Here is a 20,991-nt window from a genome sequence, read left to right on the forward strand (position 1 = left end):
AACTGAACTGGTATTACTGGTTTATCAAGTCAGGTTAACACACTTTTATCTGTGAGGGTTCTGAGCCTCTGGTTACCATGTTCTTCTCACACTGCTGTGGCTGTTACTGTCCATGTATTGTCATGATTGAGTGAGAGAGTAATAAGAGACACTGCGGTTGTCAACTGTTTTCTACCTTGCCTTCACTGTGTAACCACAGTCCTACCTCTTACCACTCCCAGTATGATAGCTCTGCTTTTGACTGCTAGGGTATAATGTGACTTGACTTTATTTATTGGGTCTCATGGTCAGGGTGAGAAATAAAATGCTCAGGAGAAAACATGTTGTCTGGCATTTAAAAGTTAGGAGCTAATATTTTAATTCTCCCCATTAAAATCAATTAATTCAGTGCAGTTACAAACAAGAGCCCTGAAGGGTTTTGCTTTTGTTTTTGATGAAATTTAACAAACTGATCCAAAAATTTATGTATAAGAACAAGGGGAAGGTCAAGTAATTTGTAAGATGAAAATTTTCAAGGTGAATAATACAGGCTGGGTTCTTCCCTCCTAGATATTAAGACTTCCTGTAATCCCAGCACTTTGGGAGGCCGAGGTGGGTGGATCATGAGGTCAGGAGATCGAGACCATCCTGGCTAACATGGTGAAACGCCATCTCTACTAAAAATACAAAAAATCAGCTGGGCGTGGTGGCAAGCGCCTGTAGTCCCAGCTACTCGGGAGGCTGAGGCGGGAGAATGGCGTGAACCCGGGAGGCGGAGCTTGCAGTGAGCCGAGATCGCGTCACTGCACTCCAGCCTGGGCGATAGAGCGAGACTCCGTCTCAAAATATATATGTATATTTGTCTGTATTTTAAAAATTATTTTGTAGTGAAAAAGGGAAAATGTACCTAAGGAAAACAAAAATCAGATGATAAATAAAGATCAGAAGAGGGAAGATCCATCATTGCTGTGATTATATGAAATCTGAAGCTGCATTATTATAAAAATAGACGAATCCAATAAAATACCTTCGCAGCATTTTCAGTCATAGCATAATCTGTGGTATTATGTTTAGTTATTAATTCTATATTTTAAAAGATATTCTGAAATTCTGAAGATTATGTAAACTCAAATGACCAGTGAGTGATATGAAATCACATTTAAAACAGCAATAGCTGAGAAAAATGTGGACATTTAGCTTGGACGAAAAAGGACTATTCAGGAATGGTTTGAGTCACATATTTTAAGGGTTGTCATGTGGAAGATGATGTTTATGTTCTTTAAGTCTCTAAAATGTTGAGTTAGAAAAAAGACGGATGGGAATTTGGACACAATAGATTTGAGCTCTGTATTAGAAGAGTGGAGAGTAAAAGGATCTGGGATTCAGAATTGTACACACAATGAAACAGTCTGCATTACAAAAAGTATTAGCTTTTCATCACTGGAAGTATTAGTTACAGAAGTTTGCAAAGAGCATTCCTATACGATTGGAGACTGCCACAACCTGAATAGCAACTAAGGTTTTTTCTAGCTGAGGACTCTATTATTTATATACTAGGACTCAATTATTCATATTAAATTGAAGTAAAAAATAAATACTGTTTTGCAAGTCTCACAGTATCTCTTTGAAAGAGGAAATCTGGGTAATCTACTTGCCTTCAGGGCACCAATTCTTAATAGCATTTCCAAATATTCCAGCAGGGGCAGCAGGCATCTTTAAATGCCAGAGATTCTTGGGACCCCAAGCAACCCTGGACACCCATTGATAAAAGCAAATTCAGTACTTGATCAAAGTCTTGGTCCTGGGCTGTTTGGTTTGATATGAGATACATGGCAACCCTAGTAAGACTTCAAAGCTATTAATTTATCACAAACCTATAAATCAAAAATTTATATAGAGAGATTGTAATGAAGGCCATTTTTCTAATTCTGCCAATTACCTGAAACAAAGAGCCCGTTTCTCTGGGAAGCTCAGGTACAGTTTGATGCTGCAGTCAGTCACCAGTGATCTGTTTGTTTGCAGGCGGTGACTGCTGCCTTCACATTTTCCTGTGAGGGGTTAGGAAAAGATTTCCAAAATGCTCTTTGCTTCACCACCATTTTAAAAACAATTACAGTGAGGGCGCCTGGGATGGAGTTTCCAGGACACCATTTCACGGATCGTTGCTCCAGTCCACTTATTCGTACAAGAGCAGTATTCTTGTTTTCCATCTCTCCTCACTGCGGGATTCCAGCTTTTGTACCAAATATGAACCATTCTTGCTCTGAGCACCAGGAATACCCAGGATGTTCCAATTTACTGTGGTTGCTGGCCTCTGCAAGATAGTAAACCACACTTGAATTGTTAAGATCATTATACTGAATATCTTCTTCCTTTTTTAGTCCCATTAAAAAAAAATGAGCGAGGGAGAAAGAAACACAGAAGGCAAAGAATTGTAGAATGCTTTTCAAAGCCAATAACTTTTCACCATGCTTCTGTATTTCTGTTAGCATGGAACCAAGTTTCTTTCACAATTACTCTGTTATTGTCCTGTCTAATATGGTAGCCACTAACTAACAGGTATGATTATTGAGTACATGAAATGTTGCTATTGTGATTGAAGAACTGAATTTTTAATTAAATGAGATGTGCTAAAAGTGTAAAATACAGTGAATCTCAAAAACTAAGAAAAAATGTAATACTTCTCAGGTATTTAAATATATAAATATATTAAAAGTATATTCAGATAAATTTTGATAAAATATATTATTAAAATAATCTCATCTTTTTCTTTTTACTTTTTAGTGTGGCTAGTAGAAAATTTAAAATTACTTATGTGTCTCATTTTGGTTGGACAGTGCTGCCTATAAATTGAGTCTCTCTCTCTTGCTTTCTGTCTCTTTCCCTGGATTTGTGATAGTCCTGTAACTAATTCTGTTAGTGGTTAAGATGGTGGGAGATCGGCAATAGGACCAAGTGCATAGTATGCAGGCCTTAGTGCAGAATGAAAATGTGGAGCTCTTGATAAAAATTTAGAATTTTAATAAGGCTATAGAGGAACATTAAAACAAGTGTGGGGCTGTTATATATGTGAAGCCCTATGAGATTGCACAGCTCTAACACCCATAAAGTTGGAGCTGATTGGTAACTGCCAATTTGAGAACTACTGAGCCAGAACATGAGAGTCACTAAGGGCTATTACTCCAGGGACCTTCTAAAAAGAAAATGAAAAGTTTGAAATATTTGTTACTTTACCTGTCATTTCCCAGTTCTCAATTTAGACCACAAAACTCAGATTCATCTCAAGTCAGCAAGTAAAACAGCAATAATAGATGGCTAGAAATAAAGCTTCAAAAATTACTCTGAAACTCTTGATAACATTTATGCTTTAAAATTGCAATTTTAAGTTTTCTTGCAGATATTTTATTATATAGAGCATCAGAGACTTGGTTGTCAGCTTATATTAAGTGCTTTTGAATGGCAGAATTCAAACAAGAAAATAACTTTAAAAAGCCTGTCTATACGAGGTAGTTAAGAAGAAGATAATAATTATCTGTAATGCTGAGGAAGTATTTGTTTAACACAAATGATAAAAGGGCTTGGGTCCTGAAATCTGTAGACCAGCTAAGTTTACCTTAGATTTGTGAAAATGCATTGGTGGTTGTGTTTTAAATCAAAGAGACAACTGTTGCACAGTGTTGGTGACAAGGGATCTTGTCTGAGCTTTACTACAGCAACATAACATCCAGGGCTTCCTTCAGTTTGAACTTTTACTGACTCTGTGAACTTAAAAGAAGTCATATTGTGCCCCTCTCTTAAGATTAATTTATTCAGTGATAAGGTGAGTGATGGTAAGCCAGGTACCTATCCAATCACAGTAAATACTAAGTTCCAGTACAAACTGAGCAACAGATCATATTTCAGAGTGCTGGAGCTGGAACACAGGAATATTGCTATAGAGAGGGAAAATTCCCAAATGTAAATCTTTGTGTGATGTGACTAAAAATATGGAGAGAATATGTATTAAATATATGAATAAATTAATAAAATGAAATTGATTAAAGAAGAATAAAGGCAGTTATTTTTTCCAGAAACCCTACATCTGGTGTGATTAGACCATAGTGAGTTCTTCAGAGCTCAAAGCTTCCACCTATGAATATTTTCTTCAATAAACATTTTTTCCTTTGCCTCACTGGTTGCCAATAGAAACATCTGCCTGGAGGACTCAGTTTAGCCAAGTCTCTCTCATTTTTTTTTTCTTTACAAGTCTTGAAAGAATATTTTGGCCTTCTTTCCTCTGATTAGTTTCCAAAATAGCAGTGGGAATTTAAATTATAATCAACTTTTATCCAGTTCCTGCTAAATTCATCAAGAAAAGACTTAGAATATGAATCAGGTACAATTGTTGGGTTTCCTTGAACTTCACTAACCATCCATTCATTCCTCAAGGAAGACAAAAGCTCATTTCTCTAAAAAATGAGTGTTGAATTGAATTCTATTTTTTTGTCCAGAATTTTTTTTCCTTTATCAGTCTCACTTGTCTGGACTGTGCTTAACTAAATAAAACAATACATCTTTACACCAAATTCCACAATGTGGTTTGCTAAAGTATTTCTTTTCCTCCTCCACCACCCTGCCTCTTACTTAAACTTCATTTACTTTGACCCCAAAGTGTCTAGAATCAATATATTTGTACACAGTTAGCTGGTTTTGGGGATGATTCTCTATCTTGCCATTTTTACATGAGAGCAAGTTAGCTTAAAAACGTGGAGGCAAACCAACAGATGATATCAACAATTTCCTCCTGCTGCTACAAATAGGATGTGGATGTTAACCTATTTTTAAAATAGATTTATTTTTAAAATTTTGTTTTCAAAATAGATTTATTTTAAAAATTTTATTTTCATAATAGTTGAACATCATCCTATTTAGTAGTTTAAAATCTTAAAATGTTTTGTTTTTTTTTTCTATTTTCCTACAATGAATAAAAATCACACATAAAGTTTAGCTAGAGAAATAACTCATCCAATGACTACAAGAGGCCCACATTGCCTTTATTCTGAAGCTACTGATACTGGGAATTTGTAGAGTTTTGCCTAGAACATTCTGACTTCCCAAGCCACATCACAGAGATATCAGGCAACGGAGAGCAGTGCCATCTGTCAGTCCCTGGAGCCATCATCAAATAGGAGCTATGCAAGCCCAAGAGTTTTTGGCTGGAATAGGGGAAGTTCACAGAAACAGATTTTTCTTCATTTTTGTTCTCATGTTTTCGAACTCAGGAATCTTCAAAGGAAATGGAAGAAAGCATGAAACCGTGCACAATGAAATGATGAAAAATTCTGGCCAGCACACAGAAATCAACTTATCACATGGATGGGAAAGTTTTCTAATATGAGCACTATCTTCTGTTTTGTTTCTCTCCCCAACATTTCCTGCTGCCTTCAGTTGACAACCCTATTTACATCGCTTCTGAGAAGCTCAAGCTCAAAAAGACTGTGTTATGGAGACTTAGAAATTATGGTAAGGTTCTGGTGCCTTTACAAGGCCCTTTAGAGAATCATGGGCAAAAGCAGTAACAGAATAAGAATTAAAGCACCACTTTATTAATATCTGTATTAGAACTCAAAACCACTTACATAGGCCTGCTTGGTATAAGTTGGTTTATAGCAAAGACTTTGAGTTTGAGAACAAATTGTGATTTCATTCCCTTCCTTTCCTACCAACATACTTTCTATTCCTCAAATCTAAATCCTGAGAAGAGGGGTCAGGTTTTAGAGAAAGTTATGGCACAAATTATGAATAATATCAGTAAAGTAGATTTGGGAAAAGGAACACATAAGCTTGACCCAGTAGATCTGTTTATTCTATTGACTTAGAAAATGGAAATCTCATGAGACAGGATGGATGGGACCTAGATTTAGATTCTTCCAGAAACTTTACCATGCCCACATGATTGGTAGCCAAACTCAATAGGAACCATAACAATAGCAACCCACCTTTCCAGGGTGGGTGGGAAAACTAGATAAATAGGTGAGCATATGAGTAACTAGCTGGCAAGGGGCAAGAACATTCATTATTTAACATATGCCACTCTATACTTTAAAGATTGGCAAGATGTGGTGGTAGAATGGCTAATCTCCAAAAACTAACCAGCAAGATGCCAAATGCACCCTGACAGATATATTCTGACAAATAAGATATCTCAATATGAAGTATTTGTGGTTTCAGCTTTCTTTTGAAGAGAGATCTGCAAAGGAATCATTATGCTCCAAAAGCATTAATTACCTATGAGAAAAACTGATTGCAAAAATGGTTAAATACTCCTCCTATATATAGGAGGAGTACTAGATACTAGATACTGCATAGGAGTACTAGATACTAGATACTAGACAGGAGTACTAGATACTCCTCCTAGATACAGGAGGAGTAGAGAATTTAATCATTTGGGCTAGCCATGTGTCATACATTGGCCAATAGGAAGAAGAAGAAGACACGGCGTGTCAGTTTCAGCTTGCCCTCAATAGGCCTTTTACGTCCCCATTCATTCTATTAGAACTCCGCCACCCTCACGAAAACAAACCCATGCTAGCCTGGTGGAGTATGAGGAACTATGAAAAGAGCTGAGTCATTCCAAGTAAAGCCTTATATATTATGCCAGCCAGTCCATAGCTGGCCCAGAGTAGACCAGTGATAAACGAGCAAGCCCAGCTGAAATCAGCAAAGCCAAGCCCTGGATGATGTAGATGATCCATAGACTTTACAACAAAAATGTTTATTGTTCTATGTCATGGGTATGTGGTTATTATTTAGGCATCATTATTATGGCAAAAGATGACTGAGATAACCAGCCAGAACATTGTTATCACCTAGACAAAGTAAACTAGGATTATATTTAAGATATGTTAAGCCAAGAGCATAGCCCAGACCTTTGGAAAATGATCAAATCTAGAAATTTTATAGATCAGACTACATATATATTGCCATTTCACACATCTTTGACTTTAGCAATGTATATCTCTAGAGACGGGCAGGGATGCTATCCTTCTGTTTATAATATCCTTCTCATTTTTCTTTACATGCATAACTCATTCTTTAAGATTCAGGGCAAGATGTTAGCTCCTCCAGGAAATGGATGCTGAACTTACACTGAGTTTCCTGGGCATATCTTTATTTTAGCTCTCAAAAGTGTACCGTAAGTAGAATCAATGTATTCACTTCTTTATCTCCCCTTCTTCTTCAGCCCACTTCAATCTGGCTTCAATCAACAGTCTTTGGAATTAGCTCTCAAAAGAAACTGTAATTATGAACAGCACCCATTCAAGGAACATTTATAAGTCCTTATCTCACTTGACTGCCTTGCACACTTAGAAACAACTGAACAATCTTCTTGAAGCATCTTTTTTTGTGTATGGTAGTCATATACAATTATAACTTAGCTTTACTTCTGTGAATTTTTAAAATCTCTGTCTTTCCCTATGTCCTACTAAAGTGTAAAGTCAATGAGGGCAGAGATCTTGTCTTCTTTTTTTTGTGAGGGCATACTCAGGGCCTAATACAGTGAGTGCCTGGCACAGAGTAGGCGCTCAATAAATACCTCTGCATGAGTGAATGCAAGTATCACTTACCTTATTACATAAAAATCATTTTCCTACATTGATCTTACCCCCACATGGTAAGCTTCCAGATGGCAAAGAAAAGGAATTATTTTGTATTTAGAGTGCCTAGCCCAGGGATTCAATTTTTGTAAGAATAAAAGCTAAAACATATCATTTTCCATAAATGTTTGCGTCATTTTAAGACCCTTACATGTGTGATTTAATCTTTCAATGATCTGTGAGATTTAGAATTTCCCCCTATTTTACAGATAAGGAAAATGAGGCACTAGAAACGTCACAAGTATTTGTTAAACTGAACCATATGCTCTAACAGCAGACATACAGAAAAATGAAGAGGAATAGCTACTAATACTGGGCTGGAAATACCTCAAAGAGGTGGCAAACCCCAACTCTGTCCATGTCTAGGGATACAGTGTGCTAAGTGTGTATTCCCTCCATTTAACTAGTACAGGTCTGTAGAAAACTGTTCTGTGTTCCTGGGCCCTCTACCTGTCTCACAAGAATGTCTATCTACCCTCTACCTGGTCTCACAAGAATGTCTATCTACCCTTTGCTTCCTCATCATAGTTGTCTACGTGGAAATACCCTCTTTGTTCAGCCAGCCCACTGTTCTGATTTATTTCTTCTGCTCCATTACTTTAAGGTCTGCTCATCGCATTAACCTAAACCCCTGGTGCAAGTCCAGACACACAAAAATATTCATTCGTTAATGAACACATCACCTCTTAATTTCCTAGACAAAGACTTTCTTGACTATCAAAAAAAAGGAACTCGTCCTTCATATGTTTCATGCTATATTTTGCTCTTTGCTACATGTAAAAGTAAAAATAACAATCTAAACTACAGCATGAATGTGCAATTACATACTGTTTTTCACAGTTTTAATGTTTGTAGTCATGGAATTTGATTTTTGGCCTTAAAACTTCAGAGAACAGAGGTTAAATATAGTTAACCAACTTAAAACCATAGCCTGTGCTTCAAAATGGGCAAAATAAGAAGTGTATTGGTCACTTATTTGACCTGGATGATGATGATGAAAAAATAATAGCTTAGTAAATTGTCCTGCTTGGGAATTACCACAAGATAGAAGAGGGAGACTATCAAATGTGAATCCAGAAATTATAGAGTTGGAAATACACCAAAACATTTTGAAAATAATCCTTACTTTTACAGAATGTGCTGTTTGTAGAAAGTTCCTTGATCAGTATGATTTTTTGCTCTATTCTCTATCAATTCAATATGGGAGTCCATTTAAATTTCTCTTCATCACGTTAAGATCATAGAGGAAATTGCGTACCTCAGGAACCAATTAAAGCTTAACTCACCTTCTTCTGACCGTCCCTCAGCAGCTGTTCCCAGAGAAAGTTGGAGAGAGCTCAAAGAAAAGCTGCCTTGGAACAGACTCACCTGGAACTCATAGACTCCATCCGAGTCTGCACTGCCAGGGGCCTTGGCGTCTGTCTCTGAGTTGTGATTTCATTTAGCCTGAGTGTGGTGTTCTGTACTGGGTGCTAAGGGGAATTTAGGGCATAGATTAGACATAGTATTTACCCTCAGGAATCTCACAATTTAATGGAGGAAATAAGATAAACACACAGTGAATTAAGAGAAAGTAGATACATATGTACACATAAAAATATTGATTTAAGTTTGGGAAAGAAGAGGACATAGAGGCAAAGGGTTTAGATGCTAATTAGAAAAGTCTTGCTGATCAGCCTTCACATGAGTCTAAGTGGAAGGAAATTTCTCTGTGTGCTGAAAGAAAAGGGACAGCTGTTCCAGAGAGGGATTTCTTTCTTTTCCCCCACCCCCACAGGGCCTGGATCAGGAGAAGCAACTCTGTACTCACGGACTATAAATCACATCCACATGACTGACCACTTGGGTCAACGGATGATGCCACGTAGATACTTTCCCTTGGCCTTCTAGTAATCTTGGATTAGCCTGGTTAGCATGTATTATTTTCTCTGTTCCTAGCTCTTCACCTGTCAAGTGAGTTAATGTAAAATAGTTTATCTCTTTCATTAAAAACATGATGCTGGTCTGTTTGACAAAAATGCTTATATTACCCATTTTTGAGGAGGAATATGTAATTTATATAGGATGAATCTAATATAATATTTGCTCTCCTAAGGCCTGTATTTTTCCAGAGCTGATGGCCAGGACCATGCTTGACTTTTGGCTTAGGATGGCACGCATAGGAAGTGGGCACTTAGGCTTTGCAGGAACGCTGCTACCCTGGGGAATTCCAGACAACATCACCCAAAGAGGTCTGCACAGTTCTGTGTCACATTGCTGCATTCTTATACTCCTCACATTCTGTTGGAATGACATTATCCCATTGAACAAACAAATTAAAACAAAACAAAATAATTTTTTAAAATTTCCAACATTTATGGAGTTAAAATGCTCTCTCTCTCTCCTTTTTTGAATTTAATCAGAGGCTGTTTTTTCTTCCCCGCTTGGTGGGGGGAGCTGGGGGAAAAGAGACAGATGGTATCGTTTGCAAAAGGAAAGCTGAGAAATTACTCATATATCTTTCAGCTTTGTGGCAAATGTGATGCCACGATTCTTGCTTGGAGTGTATACTGCAATACAGGCACAGAGGTGTACCAGAAAGGGTGAGGCCAGCGCATGGAGGGCAGTGCAATAAATTGCTGTGGGCTGATCCAACACCAGAACATGTGAGCTATTAAACTTTGGCAGCTATTTTATTTTTCCCTTATGGAGTTTCAGACCTGTCTTGTACACTGAGATAGGTTTCATCTGGTTCAAACTTGTGTCATATTTAAACTTCCTTCAGATCCATGGAGTTGGAGGGGAAAAAAAACAAAAATAAACCTAGCATATCCCATAACACACTGAAATGATGTTGGGGGTGGGAGAGGGGCAGTAATTGTGCCCAGATAATGTTGTCATACTTTGTAAAGCCTTTAATGCTGGAATTTATTTATTAATGATGCATGGGTTATTACCCACCATCTGTCTTGTGTTAGCAGTGGGCTGTTTCAGATTATGGTAATGTGTTTCTGATTTGAGTTGTGTTGAAAGCCAGAACAAGGCATCTCATGTGCAGTCCTCTTTGAGGCCTGCTGTTTTCAATTCCTCTTCACATAAAGGGCTTTTATTTGATTTGTTATGGGGATTTTTTCTTCTGTTGCCAAAACAGCTGCAAGCCTGGAAGGGAATAAGACACAGAGCCACATCAAACTTGTTAGCTTGTAAAAAAAACAGAATGTTCCAGGAACCAGAAAAAAATAGAAGGATGTGGGAGAGTGTATGGAAAGGAGAGAAGGAGAGAGAGAGAAAGAAACTTTAGTAGCCTATTTGGCTTTCATATTTTAAAATGTATACAGATATATTTTGTTACTTAAGTATCATGGGTTAAATTGCATTGTATTTAATTTATTATGCCCATTCACACCAAACAGAATGGCTTTCTTTTCAATTGTTTTAGTAGTCTTTTTGCTAGCACAAAAGCAATAAATAAAAGTCCCCAATGAGCTAGCTGCCCTTCCTTAGGCATCAAAGCAAACACCCAGTTGTTTAAGCTTGATTTTTTAAAATGTACCGAACACATTCATATTTGTGCACAAATAAAAAAAGGAATAAGTAACAGACATCCTGATCAGAGTTCTTTGTCTCTGTTTCTCCCTCTCGCATGGCTATGGGTCAGCAAACTTCTAGATCACTGCTACCCAGGAGCAACGTTGATGGAAATGCCCTATGTCTTCTTTCTTCAATATGATAGCCACAAGCTAATTAAGGCTACTGAGCACTTGACATGTGGCCAGAGTAACTACCTACATTTTTAATTATATATAATTTTAATTAATTTTAATTAAATACTTACATGTGGCTAGTTGTCATTGTCCTAGAGAGTGTAGTTCGAGAATTAACTAAATAAGAGGCTATTTCTTCCCTCTGATATAAAGTAAAAGTCATCGCATATTAGTTATGGCTACAGCTTACTTTTAACCTAAAGAATTTGTTTGAAAGCTTTTTCCCTGATGTATTATTCAAAGTTGCTAGTGCCAAGGCTGTCTCTCCGAAGGCCACTGGCAAGTTCTTTCTTGAACCAAATGCATAAATACTCTATTGAAATATGGATTTAGGCGAAAACTTAATGTTTCTCGTGACAAATAAACAGCCATAAAGAACTGTAACCAGAGCTTTCAAATAATATCAAATCTTCTAATGCTAAGTATATTCAAGAACGTATTTTAAATTTATTGGCTACAATTCTCTCTATTCATATTGAACATTGACTAATTGTTTTTGGAACATATGGCGTGTTCACAGATATGCTCAAAACCATTTGAAACTGACTTTGTGCACACTGTCCAGATTTTTGTTCATCAATTTTTTAGAAATTATATTTATTAAAACATATAAGCATAATTTGGAGTATCTTTTGTTGTAGATCTTCTTTTTTACAACTTTCCTGCTGGTGGAGAAGAGGCTGTAGAGAGATAAGCAGATAAAGAGATATAGCAGTCATAAGATATGTGTTTACCATTATCTGGTGCCTTTGCCTCCTAGACACACTAGACTGCATTTCCCAACCACCCTTGAAGGGATCATGCAACTGAGTTCTAGCCAATGGAATATGAGTGGAAATAATGTATTCCATGTCAAGACCTGACATTAATGTACTTTCTGCATAACCCTCCTCTTCTTTTATCCGATGCAGAAAATCCAGCAAATAACCCAAATTTCTAGAAGATAGCCATTAGAGGAAGTGAACCTAGATCCCTGAGTAACAGAGTGAAGCAGAGTCGTCTTTCCCAATGATACAAAATTAAACTGTGATTGAAAGAAAGAAATGCATCTTTGTTTTGTTTAAAGTCATTGTGATTTGGAGCATTTTTTTTTTTTTTTTTGTAATTTTACCCCTGGCTGATGGAAAACGACATCTTGGAAGAGTAGTCGCAACAGGGAGAACCTCCTGCAGTGTGATCTCTACTAACGCTCTGTCCCTTGGCTTTGTTATTTAAAACCCTACTTCTAAGGGTATACCTAGAATTGTTCGTATTCAAGGAGCTGAACTTACATTATCCAAGTAAGAAAGATACTACATGTAAAAAATGCAAGGTCAATTTATTTAATATGTTTATTTAAAATGTAGAATTGACACATAGATCAAATTTTAACTAAAACATTCTTTTCATGTAGCAAAGTCAAAGTTGCAAGCCAAATATATGGCTAAGTCAGATGGGCCCTCTCGTAGCATCTTCTGCATTGCCATAAAAATGATCGTGGCTTTGTTCATAAGGCTTTGGAGAATTTTTCCTGGTTCCTGGTACCATCCTTCTTCTGGATACTTTTACTCTTGGCAGTTCTGCCCCTATAACCTTTCTCCTGCCTGGGCTTACTTTCTCAGACCATCCAGCTCAGATTGATGACTCAACTGGGTGGCCTGCTTGGCTTGTTATTTTGAATTCTCCATAATGTCCTGTCCTACTTCTGTATATTGAGGCTGTGGGCTTTTCCTGCCTTGTCCTCCACTGTTCTGAACTCCTAATACATTACAGTCTCAGATCAAAGCCTGTATTTGTGATTCCTTCTCATCTGGACAAGGGTTCAACCTAAATAATAATCAGAAGGTGACTGAGCAGGTATAATGAACTGGCTATTTGTGTCCTTCCAAAATGTATATATTGAGGCAATAATATCCAATGCCATGGGACTTGCAGATGGAGATTTTGAGAGATCATTACAACTATATGAGGTCTGAGCAAGGGGAGGGAGAACATCAGGGTAAAGAGCTAATGCATGTGGGGCTTAATACCTAGGTGATGGGTTGATAGGTGCAGCAAACCACCATGACATACGTTTACCATGTAATAAACCTATAATTCCTGCACACGTATCTCAGAACTTAAATCAAATTAAAAAAAAAAAAAAGCTACATGAGGTCCTAAGGTGGTGGGGCCCTCATGATGGGATTAGTGCCCTTATGAGAAGAGTTACCAGAAAGCTTGTTCTCACGCTCTCTCCATGCCACACTCCCAAAGAGATTACGTGAGGACACAGTGAGATGGCAGTCACCTACAAGCCAAGATAACAGGCCTCAGAATAAAACCTATCTTGCCAGCACCTTGATCTTGGTCTTTCAGCCTCCAGAACTGTGACAAATTTTTATGGTTTAAGCTACCCAGTCTATGGTATTTTGTTATTGCAAAATGTAAGCTGAGAAATTACATATATATCTTTCATCTTTGTTGCAAATTTGATGCCAAGCAGACTCATGCAGTAGGTGATTAAAGCAAGGAATGATTGTTGGATCTTGCTGGTGAATATTAATAAATTAAATATGTACCACAAGCCAACTAGGATGGAGAGGTTCTGTTAGTCATCACTGACTTCTCATTTTACAATATTGTAGACACATTTAATTTGGTTTCAGGATGTCCCCTTTTTTCTGGAAATAATATTAACCACTCCTTTTGTATTAATATTGTTTAAATTTTTACAATCTAAAAATTTAACTTTAAATTTTAGCTTGTAGAATACAGTCTATCCTATCCCGATATCAGTGAAAGAGGACCTAGATTAGGGTTAAATATATTTCAGTTGTTTTGTTTCCAAGATATTGTGGGTAGACCTTATCATCATATCCATGTATTGACTAGGAGAGGCTGTAAAATATATCTTAACTTCAAAGTTTCATTGTAAGTCATAAAATAGATCCCAAGGTTATTTGAGTTCTCAAAGCCAACTGTTACAGTCAAAATATAAGGTGATATATCTGTTTATACTGAATCAGTAAGTCACGGATACTCAAGGATAATTCTCCAGATACAGTATAAGAAATATTACATTATATTAACCAATGAAATGATTGGGAAAAATTTAGAGGGGAGCAATTTGTTATACTAATATGCAATGGTACCAAAATATGTTATGATCACGAAAGAGCAGTTTGTTGGAATAAAAGCTAAATTTAAAGATCAAACATTTAAAGTCTAGAAAGACCAACTAGTTAAAATTTTTAAACCTTATTTCTGTGTATCAAATGATAATACTCACTGAACAGATGGAGGCAGGAAACTTTAGATCTGTGCTCACATCTATGGAAAACCAATATAAAGCAGGAGACTCGAGTCAAGTGATTGCTTAAAGGATATTGGCATATAAGTAGCACAAAAACATACATTATGCCTCCAATTTAGTGACATTTTTACATTTACAGAATAAATTACTGAAAAGCACCTTATATTACTTTGATAAATTATTATAGAATACATATTTAGACAACATTTTTTATCATTTTAAAACTCCCTTTTTTAATATTATCAAAATGCTAAAAAGCTTGCAAAATCCCACAATTAACTAAATATAGAAAGGAGACAGAAATACACTTCATGAATTTTAAGTTAAAAAATGTCAAAATATAAACTCCAAAGTAAATGTTCCCATAAGGACAGTTTTATCTGCATCAGAATCATTTGTTTCACTTATTTAAATGATGAATATAGAGTTGAAGAAAAGAACTCAGGCCAATTAATGTTGCAGAACCTCAATATGTACAGAAATTGGGTAAAATCTGTGGCGTTTTCAGGTTGTGGTTAGCCATGCTGAACTCTGGACTGTATGCCCTTTCTTTACCCTTGCCTCTCTGTTTCATAGGCATGTTAGTTACTGCAGGCTGCGTATCCTGGGCCCTACTAATCCTGGATTCCACCTGGGTTCAACCAATGGGTGACCCCCAGGGAAGGCTGGAGAACGTATGCGGGAAATGAGACATTCTATCTCTCCCTCAAGGCTGCCTCTAGCAGCCTTTGAATGCAGCTGTGTGTTCTCCATATTTCATCACCCACATGGCAAAACCTGCCACAATTCCATATTATTCCTGGAATCCTTGGACCCAAGGCAGCCCCTATTTAGCTTATCTCTTCTCTTTGCCCTTCCAATGAGGAGTGGTATCAGCTTCCTATTTGTTTAATCTCTGGGTTTTCTTGCCATCTCCTATATAACTCCAAGTTCTGTCACCATTTACCTGAATTAAATTCCTCTTGCTTTAAATTATTACAAGGTGTGATTAGACTCTGATTGATGGGTTAACTATGTTTTCTCTAAGATGTAGAAGCTTTCTACTGCTTGTTGGCTACTCTACAGAGACAGGTAGAATCAGGTCCATATAGTGGATGTGAAAGGAGCACAGTAAAACAAAAACTATTTCTTCAGGATTAAAGAGCTCAAACAGTCAATTCAATAAGTTAAATATCTACATTACATGTAGATGATATTTAATATTCCTTAATATAATACAATTCACTGGAAAATGGATAGATCCATTCTTAATTTGGGCCAAGGGCGCTAAAAATTCCAAAAACTTAAAAGGATTGTTATAATATCTATACCCCTAAAGCTACCCTGTGTTGACAAGACAGTTTAGGCCATTGCTTGGCACAAATTTTGAAGGTTAGACATCTCTATAAAATAGCCTTTCCTTTCTAACCACCAGAGAATAAAAGTGAAGATAAGTGAGTCACTTTATTCCTAAATATATTGCTACCAAAACAAGCTAAGTCATAGAAAATAAAATACAATTAAATAATAGGCTGATATATTGTCTTGGATGTGATGTAGTGGATGAGAGCTTTTTTAAAATACCATAACAACTTTATCCTCATGTAAAATCCCACGGAATGATATTGTGGCATCATCAGAAGAAAAGCTGGCCAAACATGAATGAGCCTCTATCTATAATCCTCTACTATGAAGGCTTTGATAAAGCCCAAGTATATATGTTTCATATGATAATCTCTAATATTGTTAGCAACAGCATCTTCTTTGATAATTATGTCAAACCTCCAACATGCCACCTGTTTGCTTATCACCTCCAATACTATTAATATAAATATATGTATACAAATATATAATTATTATTTACATATATTTCTAAGTAATATAAATTATTTTGCCAAACAAATAGCCTAATCATTCCCATGATTAATACCATTACCTGTCTTAAAGTCTGCAATAACTGTTGCTAATAAAATGAAACATAAAACATCATCAATGAAGAAGCACCAGAAACTCTCATTCACTGCTGGTGGTAATGTAAAATGGTATAGCCACTTAGGAAGACGATTTGACAACTGTTTAAAAACCTAAAACATATTCTTAACTATATGACCCAGAAATAGGGCTCCTTTCCATTTACCAAAATGAGTTCAAAACTATGTCTGCACAAAAAACTGCACATGGATGTTCATAGCAGCTTTATTCATAATTGCTAAAACTTGAAAGCCACCAAGTGGCCCATCAGTAGATGGATAGACAAGTAAACTGTGGTGCATCCAGACAACAGGATATTATTCGACACTAAAAAGAAATGAGCTACCAAGCTACAAAAAGACATGGAGGAAGCTTAAATGCATACTACCAAATGAAAAAAAAAAAAAGTCACTCTGAAAAGGCTACATACTGTATGATTTCAATTACATAACTTTCTGGAAAAGGCAAAACTATGGAAATAGTCAATCAGAGGTTGCCAAGGGCTTGGGGGGCAGGGTGGAATGAATAAGTGGAGCATAGGAGATTTTAGGGAAGCAAAACTGTTCTATATAATACTGTGTGGGTACATGTCATTACACATTTGCCAAAAACTTCAGAATATACAACACCAACAGTGAATGCTAATGTAACCTATGGGCTGGGAGTGATAATGATGTGTCAGCATCCATTCAACAATTATAATAAATGTACCAGTCAGGCCAGATCTGAGTTGACTACCTTATTTAGTTACCTAAAGCCTACCAGTCTCTCTCACACTACATTCCCTGTTATCAACACTGGGCCATGCAGGCAGGAACAAAAAAATTCTTACTACTGTTTTGCCCAATTTATAAAGTAAGCCCTTAGAACTACCTAGTTAATATTCATGGGTTTGATAACTTGCAAGCAGTCTAACCCAGAAGGCCTATACCGGTAGTGATTTAGAATGACTGAAGTCAAGATTTGCATTAGACAGCAAAGCTGCTGGGCAGTGGTAAGACAGAACTCCCCTAATAATCAAGCACAGCCTATAGTCCCAAACCTCCAGCTCCAATCAGTTTTTATCTTCTGTTTATCACCTAAGCTCTCTACTGCTATTCACAGATTTGGTTATTTGAAATTGAATACAGCCTTGGCTAAAATCAAAATGGTGTCTGCCACACAGTAGATGCTGAATAAATCTTTTTCGGATAGATAGTTTGCATCTCCATCTGTCGTTTTCCTTATCTCACAACTTTTCTTTTTTGTTGTTGTTGTTTTTTGTTTTTTGAGATGGAGTCTTACTCTGTTGCCCAGGCTGGAGTACAGTGGCGTGATCTCAGCTCACTGCAACCTCTGCTTCCCAGGTTTAAGTGATTCTCCTGCTTCAGCCTCCCAAGTGGCTGAGGTTACAGGTGCTTGCCACCATGCCTGGCTAATTTTTATATTTTTAGTAGAGACAGGATTTCACCATGTTGGCCAGGCTGGTCTCGAACGCCTGACCTCAGGTGATCCACCTGCCTTGGCCTCCCAAAGTGCTGGGATTACAGGAATGAGCCACCACACCCAACCCTCTCACAACTTTTCTACGCTTCTCTTATATTTTTCTCTTGCACAATTTTCACTCTGATGTGTCACACAGCATAATTATTTATGTTAGTATATCCTAACAAATCAATACCCTCTTTCAATAAATACATAGACCAAGTGGTCTTCTTAAATTTTCTTTGAAATTTCACAATAAATTAAATATACACCACAAAGTAATAAAATCAATGGGATTTTAAAGAAAAAATTTTAATTTGAAAGACAAAACTTTTATTTTTCTGCTTTGTTCACATAGTGTATCAATTTTAACTGTCAAAAGATTTTCTCATCTAGGTTGTATAAAACATAAAACAAACTGGCACGTAAACCAAATATGCTTTGGTTTTATTTTAGAGTCAGAGTAAAACCAAATACTGCACATATTATGTTATATTATAGATCACAGACTATATTAACATGTTGAATACTTTTTTAATTTTACATGACTCCCTACCCCCTAAATTCTGCTATGCCCATCAGGGCCATGCCCTCTTTTCAACACTTTGAGAAGCAAGGTCTTGTGCTGACTACTTGACAATCTTGTGGCTGTCCAAAGGTGCTGTCTTAATTCAGTTATCAGTAGTCTATATACGTCATTTCTGATAACTGTCCAAATTCCTACAACAACATGTAGATAAAGGTTCAGTAATAAGAAACAGAAGAAATGTCTTTTCTGGTTTTGTAAAAAAGAAGAATATGCAACCTCTGGCTTGTGTTTGTATTGTTTTGTTTTCCAGAATTTTTTACTTAGTCGTTTTTAAAAGCTGAGGTTTTAAGACACATTTTGGCTTTAATTGTCTTTAAAACTAATACCAAGATTCTGGAAGAAGGCCCTTTCTAAAGTTTTTGCTCAATTGTAAACAGAGCCTTTAAGTCTGGTACAATCAGAATTGAGTCTATCATGCAGTTTATTTTTTGTGTGTCATGTTAATCAAACATAAATTCTAAGATTATGAATTCTAAATGAATGCTTCAGCTTGCAAGAGATTCAAAAAATGATCTAGTATAAACTGGCATGGGAAAAGAGGGATATAAAATGCAGATAAACTGGGAAATTTTTTTGTAAGTTAGCCTCAACATGGAAGAGTTGAGAAAAAGTCTGGTTAACACAGTGCTGGCTTGATAGCGGTACTAATTGAAGAAAAGGATAATGAAGAGAGTTAGCAGAAATGGTGGTTCATCTCATGGACCAACCCCTAACAGGGATACAGAATCCAGACCCTCTTGATGAGTGAGTTAAATATCCAGCAGAAACGTGGTAGGTTATCAGAGAATGCAGAAGCCATTTCCGATCACAAATATGTATGTCAGTAGGTCAAGAATCAGTACAAGAAAAGAGGAAACTCATAAGACAAGAGAAAGAGCTTCTGGGAGCAATGGTGAGCTCTTCACTGCAGCTAAGCATGTGAATAATCTTGTGCATTTTTGCCAACAAGAGAATTTGTATCTTAGAACCCACCCCCACTCTCTTAATTTTAGTTCTTCTTCCGATTTAAAACAATATTCTATTCATAAGTATATTCTAAGAACGTTCTTTTTTAATTCATTTGTCACATTTTATTGAGCATCTATTATTTGCCCAGCACTGTTCTGGGAGTCAGGGTTATATCAGTGAACCACTCAGAAAAAAATCTTGCTAACATAGCATACTTCATTTTGAGAGACAGTAAATAAACATATATTTCTTTATAAATGTATATAATATATATTTGTGTGTATGTAGGTATATGTGCATATATATGTAAATGTATGTGTGTGTTCATACGTATATAGGGGTGTGTGTGTGTGTGTGTGTATCAGATTCAAATAAAGGCCAAGGAGGATAATACAGCATGGTAAAGCGGGTCAAAAGTGTTGGAGTGGGAGAACTGCTATTTAAAAAGAGAAATCATGGACGACCTCACTTAAAGTTCTATGTAAGCTGAAACCTAAAGGAAGAGAGGGAGAAAGAAATGAGCACATCGGAAGAAAAGCATTAGAGCATTCCAAGCAGAGTGAACAGAAAAAGCAAAGGTGTCAGGAGCCTTTGTGGAGCCTCAAGGAAGTAAGGATGACAAGAAAAGGATCCCCGAAGGAGAGAGAAATACAAAATTAGGTCAGAGAGGTAGTACATGTTGTGTCTGTGTGAGGGCTTGGAGGCTTTGTTTTTTGCTTTGAAGCTACTGGAGAGATTTAGCGAGGAGACGTGCTCAGTGGGAGATTTCTAGGCTATCGCTCTGGCTGCAACATTGAAGATCAACTGAAAGGCACCAAGGGCAGAAGGAGGCAGAGAATGAGGAGGCTATTGAAATGATCCAAGTAAGAGATGACTGTAGCTTAAACCAAGGTGCTGGAGGGAGCAATGGGGATAAATGGCTGGACACCAGACACATTTAAGGTAAAGTCATCAAAATTTGCTGATGGGTTTGGATATAAGGAGAGACAGAGAGAAAAAGAGAGAGAGAGAGAGAGAAAGAAGAGAAGAGAAGAGTAAGAAGGATGCCAATGTTTCTGGCCTAAGGATATAGAACAGGGCCTGTGATGGTTATTACTAAGTGTCAACTTGATTGGATTGAAGGATGCAAAGTATTGTTCCCGGGTGTGTCTGTGAGGGTGTTGCCAAAGGAGATTAACATTTGAGTCAGTGGACTGGGAGAGGCAGACCCACCCGCAATGTGAGTGGGCACCATCTAATCAGCTGCCAGCATGGCTAGGATAAAAGCATGCAGAGGAACATGGAAGGACTATACTGGCTGAGTCTTCTGGCCTCCATCTTTCTCCTGTGCTGGATGCTTCCTAACCTCAAACATCAGACTCCAAGTTCTTCAGCTTTTGGACTCTTGGACCTACACCAGTGGTTTGC

Source organism: Gorilla gorilla, chromosome 13, assembly GCF_029281585.2.
Source record: "Gorilla gorilla gorilla isolate KB3781 chromosome 13, NHGRI_mGorGor1-v2.1_pri, whole genome shotgun sequence".
NCBI classification, from domain to species: Eukaryota; Metazoa; Chordata; class Mammalia; order Primates; family Hominidae; genus Gorilla; species Gorilla gorilla.